General features: G+C 30.1%; 1 long non-coding RNA gene across 1 annotated transcript; it reads right to left on the reverse strand.

The window, feature by feature from the left end:
* Positions 1-56: 56 nt before the first annotated feature.
* LOC121114949 (uncharacterized) lies at positions 57-14287 on the reverse strand. The gene is made up of 6 exons (XR_011779391.1): positions 13454-14287; positions 12957-13265; positions 12617-12898; positions 12335-12497; positions 12142-12246; positions 57-617 (listed from the first exon to the last, which is right to left on the reverse strand). It is a non-coding gene; the product is annotated as an uncharacterized lncRNA (long non-coding RNA).
* Between the last annotated feature and the right edge of the window lie 7752 nt (positions 14288-22039).

The raw sequence follows: 22039 nt of genomic DNA on the forward strand, positions 1-22039 counted from the left end.
AATATATTGTAGATAATACTACAGAGTAGGGCAGCGAAACATAGACTCGAAAGATAGATTTAGAAATACATCAATAGTTTTATATTTTCAATAATTAGGGAAAAAATACAAAAATAAATGTTACCAATGCATCTAAACAAGGTTTTTTCAAGACTTTAAAAAACTTAAAAAAAAAAAAAACCGGAGGTATCTTCTTTCCATCAGAGGCCATAACAACAAGGGCAATTTTTTTGGCAGAATATTAGGCTTAGTAAATCCCTTGTACCTCATCTTTTGTTTCCGAAAGCCAGCGGTCGTTCGGGTAGTTATGGAATTGATCAACTGTGAAAATCTTCTTGTTCGGTAAAATTGCCCCATTTGCCTTGATCCATGGGAGGAATATTCTTGCACCTCTCGAGCCTCCTGGCTTTCATGCCCTCTGTCAGAAGGTGGCGTAGGATCCTTGTGAAAGAAACTAATTTCAAGTTGTATTTTATACGTCTTTTCCATTATTTTTTTTCATCTTGAACAACTTTAAAACTAAGCTACTAGAACACTTAACAATGTCCGTAACCTTCATCATATCAACTCAAGCATGTAGGAAATCTGTGATGATCTGGCTTTTTACTTGTTGCTCGCTAATGAGGATGAAATGACGATATATTTAGTATAGTTTGTTTTTGTAAAAAAGATGGTGGAAACAGAATATCAAAAATTGATCAATAAACCCTTTCATAGTAATGAGAAAATAAACATTAATTAACAGCCCACATTTTGCTGCCCTATCATACAAGAATTCTATGTAACTTCATAAAATCTTAGAAATATGAACTATTTCTTCGAAAACACATATCCTTTTGAAATACATACATACATCTACCCATAATCTTTTACTGACACTGAAGTATCTAATCTCCTTTTATTACAAGTATGTATGTATTATAAGAGATGTATTCAACTGCAGCAGAAAATTAAAAAAATAGATTACTTCACATTTAGAATGTTTTAGTGGAAGTAATAGTCATATTTGTTCTTGACATGTTGTTTTTATATTGTATGTATATAAATATATGAACAACAATATGCTTTCTTATCCATGTAGCATACGACTTCTATATACAGATTCAAATACAGTGTAAATTTAATTGAAATTTTTTGAGAGGGGTTTGATTCGAAAAAGATCATAGTTATTAACTTATAGCTGATAGTTTATAATTATGTGGATTTGATATAAGAAATATCAAATCTAACACGTGTGATATTTTTCTAAACGGTAAAAATTTGTTTTTTTAATCTCTTTAAGAGAAAGAATAAAGGTAAATATTTAAGAAATAGATCGAGAGGATTGGTAAGGAGGGCGGGGTGTTAATAGCTTAGGGACTCTTAAAATATGGTTGATTACTCTCCGTGAGAACACAATTTCAAAAAAATTCTATGTTTGTTATCAGCAAGAAATTAGTCCCCTTATTAATTATTTTTCTTATTTTGAACATTCAAACGTATTGGCGAGAAGGAGCACCAAAGTTTTTATTGTGATTTCTGTACGCAGATATGCTGTTAATCAAAGTTGACAAAAAACTTATGCTCACAAGAATTCACACAACTTTCACATCACTAAAGTTAACTCTTTAACAAATCATCAGTGGTATGGGTCCAGGTTACCAATTACAAAAATGCTTTGGATTTACAACCCTTGGTTTGGAGTTTTATTTTAATGATAAGCGAGTCATTAAATTTTAATTACATACATAATACTTATAATACTGATAATAAGTTGTGAAACTAAAAATCCTATTTTTAGAATATTTATGTTTGTTAGATAAAAGTTAAAATATTGGCTTTTTAAATCGATTGTTTCTATAGAATTAAATCAATATTGATATAGTTCAACTATGGTATAGGAAAATACATTGTATATCTATATGTGAATTAAGAAACGCAGAAATTCTAAATTCACGTTTTACTATATAAGAATAATACGGTCAATTGTTGACTTTATATTTAATTTTTGAAAGTTTTCTTTGTCATACACAAGTATATGTAGACGTAGTGTTGAGGTGACACAACTTTTACAGTCATTTGTAAGTTATGGTGCCTCATTGTCGCAAATTTACTAAACCTACTTTAAGGAAAAATTAGCTCATCAGTAAAAGAATTTGGTATATCATTTTTTTTTTTTAAATCACATCACTTTTCGATTAGGCAAACCTTCAAAATATTTTGTGGCTCTTCTAAGGGACTGATTTTAAACTTATTCAGAACAAAAACCTCGAATCTGGTTTAAAAAAAAAAAAAATTCTAAGAAAATATAGTTTTGATTCTTGCTTTTAAATGATATTTTTCTTTATTTTCTTGTCCTATATTGGATTCATTGTAGGGGGCGATGACGGGGATCCCCTTCCACTTCTTTCACTCCGCCACCGTTAAGATTGAACAAGATGAATTTATAATCCTTCACGTGTCTAATTTATATTCATTTTATAAATAATTTAGACAAAATTTATTATTTTACTCCCCAATTTTGATTATTTTAGCATTTCTATGAACCTTCATACCAACACATAGTCATTAACGAGGAAATAAAAATTATTCATGTTTTTTTTTTCATATATATAGAACTCAACTTTTATTTTAAGAAATTTTTTTTTCTTTGTACATAATTAATATTTAATTTAATTATTTTTCATATGGGAATACCTACTACATCCCACCATAGGTATAATCTTAACAAAATATGTATGTTTTCCAGCTATATTCGATATTAAACTTTTCACAAAGAAAATCAAAAGTTAATCAATATTTTTTTGTATGGATATGGTTTTTCTTTATTCATTATAAGCTAAAAATATGAAAAACAAAAAGAACATAAATATTTATGTTTGTTTCTTGCTTGTCAACTCAATGAATAAGAGTCTGTATAAAGTTATATTTTATATGAGCGTGGTTGAGTTGCTACATATACAGGGTAGTTCTTAATTAAAGCCCCATTGAACGAATTGTCATACTCAAGGATTAGGTTTTTGTATAATAATATTAGGTATTAATACTTTTTTATGGATTTAATATTGTCTTACAATTGACTGATAACTCATTCTTAAGAACATGGCGAACAGGACTCGACATTGACTGGAAGCTAGTAAGTACAATGTCAACGTAATATTTTGCCCCTTACCCTCCACTATTGTCATTAACTTGTTGTGGGTGGAAACTACACAAGTTTATACTTCGACCATACTCAAAAATCAGGTGAAGAAGAGACCCAAAGTGCTCAAAATAATTCTTAAACTTATTTGCAGTGCGGGTTGGGGCACCATACTGTTTTTGCAATATTTTTGACTTGAGTAACGATATATCTAATAACAACACCTTTAATTTATTGACGTTAATTGTATATAGACCACTCATTCCGAACCACCCTGTATACTTACATTATTTGTCTAAATTTATGGATGAATTTAAATTTAGTTCTTTATTAAGCAATATTTGAAACTCCCTTATAAAAATATGGAGATAAACGGGGTAAATACCAAATAGGTTAATAAATTATTGTCTCATTGCGTTTATTTTTTAAAGAATAGGGGAATAAAAAACGTATTTATTAATGAAGGAGAACAATTTAGTGAGCTTTTTTACGATGTTATTTTAGAAATGTTTACCTATAAATAAACATAATGTTAGGATTAATTGTATTTATGGTTGATCATTTGGAAAGGGTAAGAGCATATCTTTGTTTCAAAGATAAATCGATAATTATATTTTGAAGAATTGGACAGATGTGTTTTTAGGAGGGAAGATAATAGTATAATTTCGATAAATGAGACCCTCTTCATATACAAATAGAATACTTTTTTTTGTACAATCAATTTGTTTGATGATATATCAGCAACTTACAACATTAACAGAATGATAACTGTACCATTTTATCTGAACTGCTGCTTTATAAACAAAAACTAGCAGAATAATCTTTTGAAGAAGCTCATATTAATGAAATTGATATAAACCAATAATATAAAAAAATATTAATTTTCTTTAGCCTATTTAAAGACAAAATAAAAATAAAAAAAAAGAAGCAATTATCTATAATATGTACATTTGCAAGGAATATAATTTATACATTCTTTTAGCCTTATTGAAATGTCAGGAGACGTTTAATATGTATTCAACAGATGTGCTCTTAATGAAAGTTATGATAGAGTGATGTCAAGTTAAAAAAAATCACATAAATTGTTCATAAAAGTGATTGACACTCGCTGAGAAGGGTTCTTTTCTCACATATCTCCCATAAATTTTTGTATATAGTCTTCCATGCAATACCTCAGCACTCTAGAAGCTAATATTTTGAAATTTGATTTAAATGAAAAGTTGTGACGGGTTGATACAGAAATTTTAATCTAGCTTAAAATGCATACATTCATTGCAATGATTGCATGTTTTCAATTATTATAATATTTATTTACAAAATGAGACAATTTTTTCAAAATTTGTTAATTAAACAAGGGAAATTAAATTAAAAGGTATGGACTAATCTGGAGAGATATATTTTTTTTCGCCACTTTAGTGCAGGGTGTCCTTCGTTCCTTCTTGGTATGCAATCATCCCCTCCAGGAAGCTGTATATAATATAAGCTGCTGAAATACCATAAAAACAACAAAAATTAATTTGGTAAGTCTGACAAGCTTAAGAATATTTTAGAGGAGAGCAGCCTAGCTGTCCTGGGGTTTAATTAGATCAGCTGCATTTTGGTGTGAAAACAAGAAAATAACAACAAAAACAACACCGTATCTAGGCAGTAGGCAGTATAAGCTCGGTTGTTGATCCTCAATTCTACTCTTAGTCCTCCTCAGGCTTACACTTATAAATCCCTAACAAATTAGAATTGTTTCTCTTTGTCTTTTATGAGCATATGTACTATCAATTACTTTATAATTAAATGTTCTCTCTTTAAAAATGAAATAATAATGATAACAGGTTTGGAAAAGAAAAAAACATGTTTAAGTTGCAAGTACAAAAAGTATTGCAAACGTTCTAAGTCATATTTAATACAACTCTAGGGATATATCTTCTCCTTCATCTAATTCCTTAATGTCTGACTGTGACGACTATATCTTTTGAGAAGTGGCGGTTTTTTCACTTTTAAACAATCTGGTGTGAGGGAAAAATATATCACTAAAAATTCCATCAGTACAACATATCATTATTTAAAGTTTTTATGTATAAAAAAGATAACAGTTGATATTCAAATAATCAACACTTGTAAACAATATGGGTCACTACTATATTAATAGTATTTGTTTGTGAATATTAGAACATCTATTCGATGTCCCATACGACAGTTTCCTACGTAGATACCTATCTGCTCCGGTAATACCTTTTGAACCTACATATGTATTCATGTTTCAACTGTATTCATTCATAAACAATATGTCAATAAAGATATATTTATTTAATTGAACTAATATGATATCATATCAAAGAGAATGATATAACATATTTTACCTGTGTATAATAATACAAAATGATACCCTCTAGTTACATCTGAATAAAATATTGTTTTGTACCTATTTTTGTATAAAATGTCAACTCGAACAATAATCTACCCAGTTCGACTTTTGTTCTTTTTTCAAACTCGACTTAGAAAATGAGTCTATTTTAAAATGCGAAAAAATCCTTTTCGACTTAAATTTTATTGATTGAGTTTGATTTTTATCGCTAAATCTAGGTTTTGAGTTCTGTGGTGTTGTCCTTATGTGATTTTTTAGTCAATAAAAATTTAAATTATTTTTAGCCCAAAATAAGATTTTTTCAGGAGTTGAAGAAATTTAGTAACCATTTCTGGGGTTCCAATTAATAAATGTTATAGCTAATATAACAAGTTGTTAAATAAGTCTCTGAATAGAGTTCCCTCCCTCGTACTTTAAAATACTGAAGGATATACATTTAACTTATATTGCACATAACAGTTCCCTCTACTATTTTATAACGAGAAAAAAAAAGTTACAACATGAGTTGATAATATTTAGTTAACAACGTCATTCTCATCAACTGATATACTATTATTTATGTATTTTATGATAAGAACTTGGTTCATCATTTAACAAAATATAATTTGACTTAAACTATTAAAATAATAATACAAGATTGTTAGAGTAAGTAAATAAATAGCTGATTAAATATGTTCATATAAACTCTTTCATATACATTAAGCACTCCGATTTTAGATTTTTTTTTTTTTTTTGGCCGTAAGTCAACACAAATCTGATTTTATCCCTGATAGCACACAATATTTGTTCGAAAAAGTTTGAAATTCAAAGAAAAGAAGTCTGGATTATAGGCGTAGGATTCAAAGGAACCGTTAATATTATATAAAATTTCAAATAAATTCTGAAGGTATCTTTGAAAGACACTATTTTTTTTTAAAAGTGGAAACACTGATCGAGTATGTGATTTCAATTTTTATAGTAAATACCACAAAGATAAGTGCAAGGACACGCTAAAATATCATTTCTAGCGTTCAACGTTAAAACAAATTTCATGTTCCGTTTATTGAACGTGTGTTCCTCAGAATACCAGTAAATTTCATGTTCCATTCACAAGCCTGGGCTTGATAAACATTATTGGGACTCTGTACCAGCGAAATCAAGTATTGAAAAATCGTTTACTAAATTTAAACAAAGTTAAAACGAGCGTCAATGGCAATGTATATATAGTGAACGCACGAACCACCCACAAAAACATCAAAAAAGTCTACAAAACAATTTTGAATGATCTTAAAGCGAAATTGATTGACATAACTGAGACTCTATAAATATCAAAGGACCGTGCTGGATGTATCGAATTGAGACATGCGAAAGCTGTGTTCAAGGTAAGTGCCGTACGAGCTTACAATCGATCAAAAACAACAACGTCTTCATGATATAGCAGAAAATATGAGCCAAATGAGACCATAATAAATACAATTTTTGTTATGTATTTAATATGTCCTTTCTGGTTTTTATCTTCTTATATAAGTACTGTGTTTTACGTGTTATAAATAGTATCGTCTTATGTAAATATATCAGAGTATAGTTAGAATACACATGATCTAGTGTTACATTATTCCTCCACGTGAATTCTTCTCCTCATTTCTCTTGGTCATCCTGGATCTCTCCTATTATAAATAAGATTGTGTCTCTCCCTCGTCAAGACGCAACATTGGCGACGAGGATGGGATCAGGATCACGTGACCTCCCTGCTGTGGGATCATCGGCGAAGCTAGCCCTTTTGGATTTGGGTAGCCCTTTTTCGTCGATAGGGAGAATGCTCGTTCGTTTACGGAAGGCGGAGCAATATGGACTGTGCCTATGTTTGGGCCTCGTGGAGGAAGGAAGAGAACCTTGGTCACTTTCAAGAAGTGAAGTGTGTGTCCGGGTCAGGGACCACATAATTAAAAATGGATTTATTCCTACGCACTTTTGGTTCTCTACTGTTCCTACTCTCCCGTTCACATCATTGGTTGATGGATGTGGAACGGTCTCTCTTGTGGATCATCCCGAGTTGGATGAGGGTACATCGAGCAAGATGTCTCCCAGGGACGAGCAGGGTGCTCGGGTCCTTAAAACCTCAACAAGGGTGAGTGTTGTTTCTCCCAGGGACGAGCAGGGTGCTCGGGTCCTTAAAACCAAGGGTGAGTGTTGTTTCTCCCAGGGACGAGCAGGGTGCTCGGGTCCTTAAAACCTCAACAAGGGTGAATGTTATTTCTCCCAGGGACGAGCAAGGTGCTCGGGTCCTTAAAACCTTTATGAGGAGTATTGTCCTCCTTTCTCCGGTGCGCGTGCTGAGAGCACGGCACGTCTATGGAGATAAACTTTTGCGATACAAGGAAGAATGTTTTGTCCTCGCCTGGACATGGATGGAGCGGATCTATAGGCTGCTGTTCATGGAGAGGAACCTGTTTAAGCACCGCCATGGATTTGGTGCTTGGGGGGTGATGTTATGTATTTAATATGTCCTTTCTGGTTTTTATCTTCTTATATAAGTACTGTGTTTTACGTGTTATAAATAGTATCGTCTTATGTAAATATATCAGAGTATAGTTAGAATACACATGATCTAGTGTTACATTATTCCTCCACGTGAATTCTTCTCCTCATGTCTCTTGGTCATCCTGGATCTCTCCTATTATAAATAAGCTTGTGTCTTAAATAATAGCAAAAAAACTGTTTTTAGACTACAAATTGTCTTTTGTCCACCCTATTCTCCAGAATTAGCCCTTCATTAAATTTTCCTGATTCCAGGTCTCAAATGAATACTTACTAGGAAAAAACAATCAGATGTAATCACCGAGAAGGAAGGTTTATTTTGAGACTAAAGAGAAATCGTACTATAAAAATGACATTTGTTATTCTATGTACTTTTAAGTGCTAGTGTTGTTAGGTATATTGTTAATATAGTGGTACAGAGTACTTACGCATTTAAAACAGTACTATACAAAGCCTTTACTTGCAACTCCACTAGGCTATCAAAAATTGGCACACCGATGACATATCTCTTAAATTTGTGAGCCAAAAAAAAAAAATGGAAATTTTATATACATATATAAAAAGTCTAAATTAGACCAAATAAAAAAGGACTGACCCAGCATTACTAACAGGTACATATATAAATCACATATGACAAAATACGTTTTCAAAATCAATATTCATCAACTGTCATGGTTACTTTTTTATATACTTTGTATGTACTCACATGCGATAATAAAGACACTCTTTGATGATTTCTATATTAGTTCAACATATTTTAATCTAAATATGTTATGTATATTTTCGACGAAATGAGTGAAATCCATATCGCTTAAAAATACATTGAAGGGATCGAAATAAAAACAAGATTAAGACTTTGAGTTAGCAAGAAAAGAAAAAAAATTCAAACCCAGGTTTTTAAAGAAAATGAATGTTTTTGATGGTTATTTTGGTCCGGGTCTTGACACCAATACCACGATTATAAGGGGTCGAAACCAAGACAATACGAAGACTTTAAGAGACCGGAACCAAGATTTTTTTTTTTTTTTAATTACTGGAATAATTTAATCTAGTCGCTCTAGTCTTTTTAGTATTGGTACTGGAACCTACATAGGTAGGGATCGAGACGGAAAGGACACTAAGGCTTTCAAATATTGGTCTCGAGACAAACAAATTGGATTGTATTTTCTTTTAAGGTGTCTGCAAATTATGTTTTTTTCGGGGGGTTACATAGATTTTTCTGATTTTTACATATTTTGATAATAGTGTTTTTAAATTATTTTTTTTTAAACAAGAAGCAAAAAACTTTTTCTTAAAATTTTTACATTATATATTTTTTAGGTAAGACTTACATTTCTTATTGCTATAATTATAAGAACTCTTCAAAAGTATGTGGGTGGCTATGGTCCCTAGGCTCCTATCGTTCTTGAACCACTGAGTTCGATGACTAAATCTATCTCAAGAACGACATCACTATTTTGTTCATTTGTAAGTTTGTTTGGATTTAAACAAAAAGAAATGCGAATTTATTCTAGGACTTTCACATCATCCTTAAATAACAATACACAATTGGATTTACGCACATAGTATATTTTTGTGTATAAAAGAGTGAGAGGGGGGGGGAGAAAAGGTATTAGACATTGAACTCAAAATAGTAAGAATAAGGAAAAAAAATTGAGAATGTTTAAAAAAATCCTATTACATTAATGGAATAAAATAAGGGAAGGGTTATATATATGTATGCAGGTATAACCATGTCAGCATTGGTAATTAATGATGACAGGAGTCTTTATTTTATATTAATAATGTTGTGTACACATAAATAAGAGCCTAACTAAGAAAACAAAAACTAAAAAACCGATTCGGGATTTATTTTCAATTATCGCGAATACCTACAAAGTGTATGAACAGTCAGTATAAAAAATATCTCAACTGTCGTTCTAGGGAATCGGGAAGTAAAAACATTTCTCATCCTTCTAAGAAATAATAGGATTAATAAGAGAAATCATTATTCTGTGTATATGTTGGGTTTGAAGCAGCTGCAATCTATTGAGGATTTATTTCATGAAATTGTACATAATGCGGAAAAGTGTACATAATGTGTATGATTCATGGAATGGCCTCTATTTAATCATGATTAGTCCTTGATATTTACATTGATTTGTGAGGTATAATAAAGGATTAAAAAACAAGTAGTGTGGTATGGGAGGAAACGGTTACGTGATCCAAAGCTATAATCAATTGACGAAATACGCCTGTTCTCTCATAAATACATTTCCCTTCCCCCGCAAGATGTCACTTTGTATAATACCACAGATGACCTTCTTTATCAATTTTCCTAATATGCAATTTTGTCTTCCTTTTGCAGAATTTACATTCTCAAGTTAATTAAAATACCTTAGTTTATGGAAACTGCCTAGTAGTTAGTTTTTAAAATTTTATTTACAAAAAATATTTATTTCAAATAAACATTTGACAACAAATCGAAAATAAACTATCACTTAAACATAGTTAACCTGATATCACAAATTGGTATTGAAAAATAGACTAAATGCGTATAAATTATTGATATCCAGACCAAGATATCGATGGAAATAATTGCATTAGTTATTTATTCTATTTCTTGATTCTTATATGTTAAAAATGCTAGGTAATAAGTAAGCGGGTTTGTTTTCTGAAAAGTTTCCAAAAACATCCAAGCTTCTATTCTTCCACTTTTTCCATACGTATTAGAATTATCACCTGATGGCACCTGGCGAAATAAAACAAATCTTCAATTTTGCTAAGAATCCCTTCTTCTTTACTGTCTCGTAGTTAGCAATAAAGTAATATTCAACACTGTTAGTGAACAAATAAAGGTGTCACATAGACCAGTGGTTCAAAAACCTTTTTGTGTTCGACCCTTGAAATATGTAGCTAGATATTGTGCAACCCCTAAACCTCGCAATTAGATACGGAAATAAAATTTGGAGTTTATTTGCAAATCAAATAAATGACTTAGAGGCTATATCAACCCTATAAAATTCAACTTAAAGGCAAAGAGTTTAAGTTATTTCACTTATTGATAAAAATATATATTGTAAATATAAGAAATACAGCAAAGAAATGCTCAAATATATATTGTAAATATCAAATCAGCCAGATATGTTATGTACTACTTGGAATCACTTCAATATTATCAATTCTCTTTTAGCTTTAAATAATTTCCAAATTGTCGATTTGAATAAATTATAAACGAATCAAAATTCAGTTTTACATCCTTTACATCCTTTCCGGTGCATCCAGGACCATTTTTATGGGTTATGTCTATTTTTAAATATACTTAAAACAAAAGTTAAATTAAGAATAATGAAAGATCAATAAACAATAATAAAAATTTATAAATATTTTATTCTTACATTTTACAAATTTAAAAATATTAATGACAATGATTGGAAGTTAAAATGTGGAGAACCTACCTTAATATAAATTAATATTTCACAAAATATGTCCAAAAATGTTAACGTCCAATCCGGTCCTAAACGTTAAGAAAGGGCTACAATTGGGTGTAAAAGCTGCTATGTTTTAAGGCCGGGACTTTTCAGGCCATATGTTATATATATAAATATAGTTGTATGAAAAGTTGACGTTAGACGAGCGTGATTCTTTTTTCTAGTTACAACCAGAATAGTATTTTTGGTTTTTTTTAAGGATGTTATCATTATTCTTTCATTTTTTGAGAAGGAAACGTCATAGTATAAATTTACTGCGTGTGAGAATGAGAGAGATCATGAAATACGGCGAGTAATCCTGAGGATTTGCTGGGGAGTTATACAATGTAAGTTCATATTGGTCTCGGAGTAGAATCGAGGATTGACATTGTAGAAATTTTTGTCTATACATTTACTGGATAAGGAGTAGGATTGTTTAATCCTATAAAATTTCATGAAAGTTAAGCTGCTCTACTCTCAAATATTCTTCAAATTCTCAAGGTTACTACGTTAATATTATCAGATTCTTCAATTTTATATAGCGGCTTTTTAAAACTTCTAGGTACAATCCTAAATTTTACACTACAGTTTCTAAATTAATATATTTTTTCCCTTGTTACAAGAAAATTGAATAATATTATTGTAAAAATTGGTTTTAAGTGACAAGTGTAAATATTTAAATAAAGTATACGTACGTATACTCAATCCCCATATTCTTCATTTTTATCATTATCACTAATAGTACACAAGCTTTTAAGCCTGCGGTTTCTGCTTTTTTTAATTCCATTACCTAATCCGACCTGCAACAAAAAATGATTAAATAGTAAGTGAAGAAAAATATAATTTTTGGTGATTTAATAATATATAATTAAATGAAACTTATGCCACCTATCTTTGGTTATGGAGGGAATCCAGTAGAAGTTCTCGGTACTAAAACTGTAAGGGGCAAATAGAAAATCTAGGAACTTTCCAATGGAAATTTATCGTCATATCCAGAGGCCACCCTATTTTAGGAGCCGATTTTCTTCCTTTCTACAAGATTAATATCGACCTATTCAACAAGAAAATGTATTTTAATGATCAATGCGTCATTTCAGAATTATCAGAAGCCCAATGGGTTCAATCTCAATGCCCTGAAGTTTTTGATAATAAAAATTCGCTGAATCTTACCTAGTTCATGGAGTTGAACATCAGATCGAAACTAAGGGCCCTCCCTGCTTTGAAAAATCTCGCAAGCTGGATGGTGTGAAACTCAATTTTGTTAAAAACGAAATTGATGGACTTTTGAACAAGGAAATAATTCGTCCATCTTCTTCAAACTTTTTGTCAGCGATTCATGTAGTACCTAAAGGCAAAGGAGGCTCGCCAATGTGTGGTGATTATTGTCAATTCAATAACATGACGGATCTAGATCGATATCCTCTTCCAAATTTAAGGGATTTCGTGGCCAACCTAAGAGGGATGAAATTTTTTAGTAAAATGGACTTGCACATAGCTTAAGATCAAATACTCATAAGTGAAGACTCCATCAGTAAACCAGCTATCATTACACCATTTGGGTTGTATGAGTACTTGAGAATACCGTGTGGGAATAAAACGCTGCCACGACATTCCAACGACTCATCCATTCGGTTTTGAGGGGAATTAAAAACGTGTTCGTGTATCTTGATGATATATTGATTGCTTCTAGAACAAGAGATGAACTTTCTCTTGAAAAATACCGAGTTTTTCAGGGACTCTGTTAAGTTCCTTGGACATTTTATTTCACCGGTGGGTTTTAAACCTCTTAAATTGAAAGTTGAAGTTATTGTAAGAATTTCTTCTCCAAAATTGAAAGATATTTTACAGAGTTTGTTAGGCATGGCTCAGCTCTATTCACAATTCATCAATATTTGTCAAAATGGACAGTGCTGTTATATCCAGTTTTAAAGAAAAAAGTTAAATTCATGTGGAATGATTAATGTGAAAGAGCTTTTCCTGTTATTAAACACAGTTTATCCTCAAGACCTTTCCGGGACAACTCATTAACTGTTAAGCCATTATAACAGTTGTGTCTAATACTGGATGGGAGCTCTTCGGGAACAGGAATTGAATGGGCGCTGGCAACCACTAGCATTTTGGTCAAAAGCCTTATCTGAAACGCAAAAGAAAAATTAAAATTTTTGATAGGGAATTACTTAGTATTAAGGAAAGCATTAAACATTTTCTTTGGGCATTGGATGGACAAAATTTTAATTCACAGATCATAAGCCTATAGTGTCGGCGATAGAAATATGCAATACCACATCATATCATCCTGAATCAAATGGGCTTATTGAACGGTTCCACAGTTCCCTAAAACTGGGCTATTTGCACGGATACTAGAAGAGACTTAAAATTGGATGCTCTGCCTGTTGTTTTGTGTGGACTGAGAAATTCAGTACAAATGGATCAAGGATCTAAATATTCCCCCTTCCATTTCCATACTGGTCACTCGGGATTTTTGGCTTCAGGCTTCATCGATGCGTTTCCTATTCCTAAGGCAGATGCCAATGTGGGGCGCTTCTTCGAGACGATGGACAAGGTGGCTCACGTTCCACCACGAGTAACCCAGAGAGAAACATTCGACAATCTTCTGAGCAAGGCTGAATACGTTTTTCTTAAAAATAAGCCAATCAGAGAATCTCTTGCTCCAACCTTCTTGATTAAAATCCTGTCGACAATGTCTCCAAAGATAGACTCCGTCCTGCTTTTGGAATCGTCAAGATCCTACCAGAATCTCCAACTGTGCGCTGTACAAGATCCATTTTATAAATTAATTAATTTTATTTATATTCAATTCGCTGCTTCATTATTTGTTTTGTTTATTTTCTTTTGTACTAGACGATAAGAAAAAAAAAAAATTTTCTTTTCTTTCGTGTAGGGGGGGCGGGGAGGGAGTACTGTTGAAGTTTGGTTTGATCAAGTTGATCACTTCTCCTTTTTCTTATTATTAATCTAGAATAATCAGTAGATATTTGAACTTTAAATACTTTACATATATATTATGAAATAATTAAATACAAGCTTCCCTACTATTATAGATATTTCCTGGGAATTTGTCTTTGGCGGGAAAACACCGAGATAGAAACCCTAGTGTATACTTACTTGATCCATTTTAAAGATCAAACATGAATAGGATAAACATTTTAGTAGAATAATACATTTGTATTAATCAGACTTCAAAAAACATATAAAAAGAGAAGGTCAAAATTAATATATGTAAACAAATTTAACTGCCATTCGAGAAAACGGTAGTATACAAATTTGATTAATTTATATCTATACATATTTAACAAAAAAGTTCAGGAAAACGATTTAAAACTTTTTTTGTTTGAACCGTTTTGGAATATTTAAATGAAGTGTGTTATTATGTTGAAATAGGTAGTTCATATAAAAGTTATTCTGTAGGCATTATCAAACATATTAAAATAAAAAGCATACTATACAGGTTTGTATATAAGTTGGGATTTTTGTAAAAATTGTAATTTGTATCAAAAGTATCATGTAGATTGTTTATAATGTAATTTTTAAGTCTTATAACTTAATTTTTATTTTAACAAAAGCTATTGACAACAAAGAGTTCATTATATCATTTCATTTTCGGTGCTCTCAAGTATCATGCAATTGAGGTGAGACTTACGCATTTTCAATTAATATCACGCTCTCAGAACATGCATTGCATTTCATACGTATTTTTATCATATATCACGAAGTTCAAAATGAGTGTATTAAAACCATAATTTTTCGAAGGGAAGTCAATAAATTTCGTCTTAAAAAACCCCGAAACAAGCAAAGAGTATCCTTTTTCTGTTTAACATTATGTTAATAAATATTTTTCTTTATTATTAGAACTTATTTCAAAACTTTAAAGCACGGCTGAAAGACGTTATAACACTGATAACCTCACGTAGTATGATTAAAAATCCTAAACCGAATTGATTTCAAAACTTGAGAGTCCTGCATTTTCATTTATAAATTTAATTTAACTATGATGAATTTCAGTAAAAAAAACCACTGGAATACTGTGCAATGGGACAATTATTAATTAATAGTATCTTTTCATACGAAACAACTTTTCTCAATTTGATATATTAAACTTGGATTAAGATTCTAAATCAATTATTTAAAGATGGTGTGAACTAAACAAACTAAATTTTAACTCAACAAACTTACATTTTTCTACTTATAGTCAAATCAATTAAAAAGGGATTACAATATGTACCTTTTTGAAATTTCAAGTATAAAACGTATTATGTTTCATACGCTTGAATAAAAATATTATAATATTATTAAGCAGTAGAGGTGGGAAAAAGTCTTCAAATATGAACAATACTAGCCCAAGTCGAGTCAAAAGTCTTTGGTATCGAGTTTCAAGTAAATCATTATATTTTGCCTTATAAGTTCAGGTCCTTAAATATTGTAAGCTAGCCAAGTACCAGTCATCATATTTATTGGAAGATTATTCCCAGAATATAATAATTTAATCGTTTGTTTGAGTCTTAAAACTTTGATTGTGTCCAGTTTTTAGGGGTTATAAACAATTAAGAGTTAATAAGTTTCATCTGTTAGATTTCATATCAATAATCGTTGATATGTTGCAACGTATTCCCTACGAAGAATAAATTAAAGAGTAATTTACAACCAGATAAACGATTGAACAAAATGTGAAAAAAATATTTAAAAAAAAAAAATACAATCAAGCTTTGATTCTTGACTTTTGAGTCCTATTCAAATATCAAGCCTTTACCTCTGAAAGTATTAAGTTCCCATCTCTATTAAACAATATATTGTAGTCAGACCCATGATCGCCCTCACTAAAATATTGTTGAAAAATTTATCGAAGTGACAACGTTTTTTCAAAAAATAAAAGTATGTTGCCAAAATTTGAATTTTTTGTCACAATTCTCCTGATCTACTTTCATTTTATTCATAGATTTTTTTTAAAATAAGAATAGTTAGTATTATCAATTAAGTTTCTTCTCCATTATTTGTTTTTAACTTTGAAAAAAATAGTTTTGCTTAATTATAAATATTTTTTTACTAAGACAATAAGAAAGCTCTTGGACCTGACGTATTATCAATCATATAGAATAAATATTTTCATGAAGAACATACATATTTTTTTGTAAAGCAACAAAAAAACATAATGATTAATAGGATATCAAGGACATTATTATGTCCCACTTTTTTCTGTATGTATTGGTATTTATACATATGTTCGGTTGTAAATCTTAGGCATTTTCTTTGCGTGCAACATTTTGTTGCTGTTTTATATTTTCCAATAGTTGAATTATTGAAGAGAACATTTTAGTATAAAGTGTAATCACAAGTGTGTGTGCTCAAAAATGATAGAAGGTGTCTGAAAATTGGTTGGAGAAGGATAAGTGTAAGCTTTTGTTGAACTCAAAGTACAAATAATTGAAAAGTGCAAACGGAGTAATTCCTGCCTATATCGTTGTTTAATACGGAGTGAAACTTGTTTTTATTTTGTTCGTCTCATAGATAATTTTAGATAACGTCTGCTCTCCTCTCCAAAATTCTTCAAATTATCAGCATTACCATATCAATTTTCATTCTTTTTCTTACTTACCAAAAATGCATACGATTAATTCGCTCTTGACGCCCAAGCACGTCAACAACAGATGAAAACGTTGAAGAAGTGAATAAAATTACAATTGAAAAGTTTCTGAGGATATTGACATATTAGTTGGCTCGTGACATAATTTTTTCCAAACGTTTTAGGTATAAGACGAGGGTCAGGGAAGTTTGTTTCAAAACTGCTTAGTTTTGACCAAAAGAATCATTGCATGAGCATCACTCAGGAGCTGTTGACAGGGGTCATTTATGATATTGATTTGCTCAAAAGGGCAATTATTGGTGTCGAATCTTGGGTATATGGTTATTATATGAAAACCAAAGCCCAATTGTTCCAATGAAAGAGGCGGAGAAAGCAAAAAATTGCCATTAAAAATACTTCAAACCGTTATGCCTCTCACAAACAAATTAAACATAGTACAAAGCTGAAACAGTAAATAAATGTTAGTGGTGAGTGTACAAACATAAAAAAAAAAAAAAAATAAGTATAAAAAATGTACATTAGCCGCAAAAATTTGAAAAGTTATTTTTTGAACACATTTTGTATATGGTTTGTTTAGTAGGGAATGCATCTTACGGTTAAAACAGGTTTTTTTTCTCAAATATCAAAAAGACAATAGCCATAAAATTTACATTACAACTGTAAAATATATCTAATTTAAATTATTTTATAAAAAAAAAAAAAAAATGTTATTATCAACTTTTCTTCTAGTAGTTTTTTAGGGTTCGTTTTTTTTCTATTTATGCAGTCAGTTTTTTATTGCTTTTGATGTCATAGTTATTTAGTTATCAGATTTTATAATTTTCTCAAAATTCAAAACTCACTGATAAATCAGGGTGTACAAATTTGAAATATTTTAACGCTTACTTCAAAGGGGTACATTGAAACACGTGTCACAATTTTCCTCTACTTATTTTTTTTTTTTAATATAAAACCAACTTTTTTTTTTCAGAATTATACATCACATTCAGAATGTTTTTAAGCCAGAAAAGGACCTTTAAGCATTTTTTAACAGTGAAAATTTGTAAGTCTAAGTTAAATCAGCTCAAAGTAATTGGGACTTGGGTAATTGGGATAAATAAAAAATGTTAGAACTGTCCCCGATCTCCATACTTATATTAATTTGGTCAGTGTCAACTTCTTATTTACAATCGTAATGAAAATTATATAATTCTACAGTCTACTTTTTAATCAAAATATTTCTTAAAGTACAAATTGTTATTAGCAATATGACGATGTTTCATGAAAAAAATCATAGAAATAGTAAATGGCTCTATAACAAAAAATATATTACAATACAAATGTACTCAATTTTTTATACTATCATAAATTATTATATTTCTTTGTTTTTTACTGTCTGTGGTATATGAACATACCAGTAATTGCAAAAAAAATATATTTTTTATTTTAAATTGCAATTATGTAAACAAAAATTTGTGTACTTGAATAGTGTCCAACAAACTAAACATCTTATATTTCTAATGTTAACTATCATAAATATTATTATTGAAATTTTTATTTACGTAGGACTACTTTCTAAATTTATACGTTGACGAGTTAAATGAAGTTAAAATTAATGGTATTCTAATTCTGGGGCATCCTGTGTGTATGAATTGAAAAACCAGCAAAAATTATCCTGCAAACATATAAACAAAAGTATGTTGCGTATTTGTGAATATTTTAAAGAATTATCCATTTATACAATATATTTCATATGTTGAAGTTTGGTAAGGATGAAAAAATATATTTTTTTTAAATATATACATATTGATTTCATCATTCATAATTATGAATAGCAACTTAAATGGGAAACTTTTATTTTAAATGACGTGTTTTAACAAACAATATGTAATCTACTGTATAATTATAATTATATACCGTAATAACTATTATACATGATTTTGTAATAAAAGTATTATAAAAAATAGTGTTGTGCCCATTGAATACAGTTATCGATTTGATTCATATAATAAGTCGATTTTCAAATTCCAAAAATCGACTGCACTTCATATTTATATTGAGTCGGATTAATTTTTATCACCACACCTCTTTAAAAGTTTGAGCTTTGTGGTGGTATCCCTAGGTGATTTCCTAGTTAATCACAACTTCAATTAATTATTAATAGGCCCAACATAGATTTTATAGATTTTCTAAAGGAGTTAGTAAACATTTTTTGCAACTTTAAGGATTTTAACTAATAAAACATTGTAGTTGTGATGGAATGCTATTAAAAAATGTTACTTTCGATATTGTTCTTTCAAAAATTATCAGATTTGATTAAGTTTTAAGATATATAAGGAATATTGGAAAAATTCTGCAACTTCTTACCAGCCAAGATGCTAATTCAATTTATTAAATCTCTCTCTCCCCCCTTTTTTTTTTTCAACGTTAGGAGCCAACCTCAAAAAATAGTGAAAATAAATGGACAGATAACATGGGTAGCAACTAAATTTTTATATTTCTTTCTTGTCCTTTTCTAATTTATCTGTTTTACTTAGTTCGCAGCCACTCTAGTCTACACAATAATATAAAAGGAAAAGAAAAAATAACGCTCATGAATTCAAACATAAAATTAAAGTGGCACTTTTATGAGTTGGTCCATCATATAGATATGAGAACAATATATCCAAAATTAAATCATTTAAGTATGCAGTTAGCATGCAAAGGTCCCATGAGAGTACCTTTAACTACGAGTCTAGACTATATCAATTTTATTTTAATATGACATATATACCTAAGTTGGGAGATACATTTTTGGTTATATTCTTAACATAAATGGAATAACGAGCTAAATCAATAGAATATATTTCCAAATATAAGTATAAAAATGGCCAAAGTATTATTTAGTTAAAATTTTCATAACATTTCCAAATGTATTATAGGAATAGATAAAATGTATTTTTGAAATTACTTAGACATACATTATTATAAGTAATTTCAAAAATACATTTTATATATTCCTAGAATACAATTTGAAATGTTATCAAATTTTGACTAAATAATACATTGGCCATTGAAATATGTGGATTGTCAATAAAAAACATACAAGTATTATTTTTTATATATTATTAAACTGAGTTTGGATATCGTTTATATTCAATTTAAACTATATATCTTTCATTTCTATTCAAAGTAATCCTCTGGAGGCGTCGTCAATTGCAAGTTAAGATTGCAAAGTTCAGAATGAAAGATAAATTATATGGTAAATGAAATACCAAATGGAAGCAAAATAAAGTCTCATTAATCAAGCGAATGACCAGAGATTATCAAACTGTGGTATGCCTACCGCTGGTGGTACGTGAAACAGCGTCATAAATATACTTTAGTATCTACTTTCGTACATAGTGTAAAAAGTTGAATTACTACTGCTATTTACTATAATTACTAGGAATCTTAACCTGGATATGAAGATTTATCATACCAGATTGTCACTTTACAAAAGTTAGATTGATCTGAAAAAGAAATAATGGTGACATGACTTGACATTCAAAGAAAGTGGTGGTGCTGGGGAGGGGGGGAGTAGGAGTATGTCAGTACATATTATAAACCTTAGAACAAAAAATGCTACCAAACTAAATTCATTGTCCAGTTATTATATCTTATATTTTCTGTTACCCTATCATGTAAAATTGCTATTGAAAAACCAACTGAGCGTCGACGCTTTTCTTCCTCTATAGTTCTACCCAATTAGAAGAAAAGGAAGGGAAAATGTATTATGTCGAAGTTTGCTCAAGTTAAAACACACCCACAGTTCATTAACCCTCCGTAAGTTTCCCTTCAAACCCCTAAACAACTACTTCCTTCAGGTATTTACCCACCTCAACATTATGCATAATGGATATTTTCTGCAAAATATAATTGTATTATTCCTTGGTAGTTGTTAGATATGGTACAATAAGCAAGGGGGAACAAATTGAATATTGTCTTACCATTCTATTTATTTTTTGTATATGACTTCATCATCGAAAATAGTACATGGAGAAAATATTACTACATTTTTTTAGACGGTAGAGGATAGACTATTACTCAATTAATAAGTTACCATGAAACATAATATCCTCTATACACAATAAGACATATCTCATTCTCCATTAATCTCCTTTTTTAACATGTTGTGTATATGTTGCAACTTGTACAGACATCATAACTTGTACACAATATATATATATAATTTTTGGATGGATAAATTATAACAAAGCAAAAAACTATTCTAAGAAACCTGAAACTAATTCCTGGATTTGTTAATAACTCAGAAACTAAAGAAGTACCATCCTCCAAAAAAAATTAGATTAATTAGATTAATATTAATTAAAAATTTATATAGAAAGAGGGGGGAAAATATGATATTTTCAAGATGGAATAATGATATTTCAGTATATGAGGTGTTTAAAACCTCACAAAAAGTATTGGAGGATTAAAAAATCGATGCATCTAATGAAAGTTTCTAGACCACACTGTTCATAACCGAGTTTTTCTATGAGACAATGTCAGACTTAAGTTTGTTCGCAGAACTGGTCAATAGATCAAAACAATACATACAATAGCCCTGGGTAAATAAATAATTGCAACACTAGTACTTATATCCTTTCAAATGCTTTCAAAGTTTAATTTAATCGGATTTTTCTAAAGTTTTTGTGCATTGAACAAATAATTATGTTTTGTTTTTGAATTATTTAATATGTATGCACCCAACACAGTGTTTATCTTTGTCCATATGTCACGAGTTTTTAACACTATAAAGTGATAATAGAAAGAAGAGGGATAAAATAAAACTATTTTTCAGGAAGTCGTAAATCGTATTTAAACAAACGAGTGGGGAATAAATCTTCTTTGAGCCATATTGAACAATTTATATGTACCTACGTATATATGTTGTAATTGTAAGTTTTTCTATCTCTTTTGGCTCTTTTTTTTACACCATACACACACACTATTAACACCTTCCAAGAGGCTATAAATTTAAGGTCATAATATTT

Source organism: Lepeophtheirus salmonis, chromosome 3 (assembly GCF_016086655.4).
Source record: "Lepeophtheirus salmonis chromosome 3, UVic_Lsal_1.4, whole genome shotgun sequence".
Classification (NCBI taxonomy): domain Eukaryota; kingdom Metazoa; phylum Arthropoda; class Copepoda; order Siphonostomatoida; family Caligidae; genus Lepeophtheirus; species Lepeophtheirus salmonis.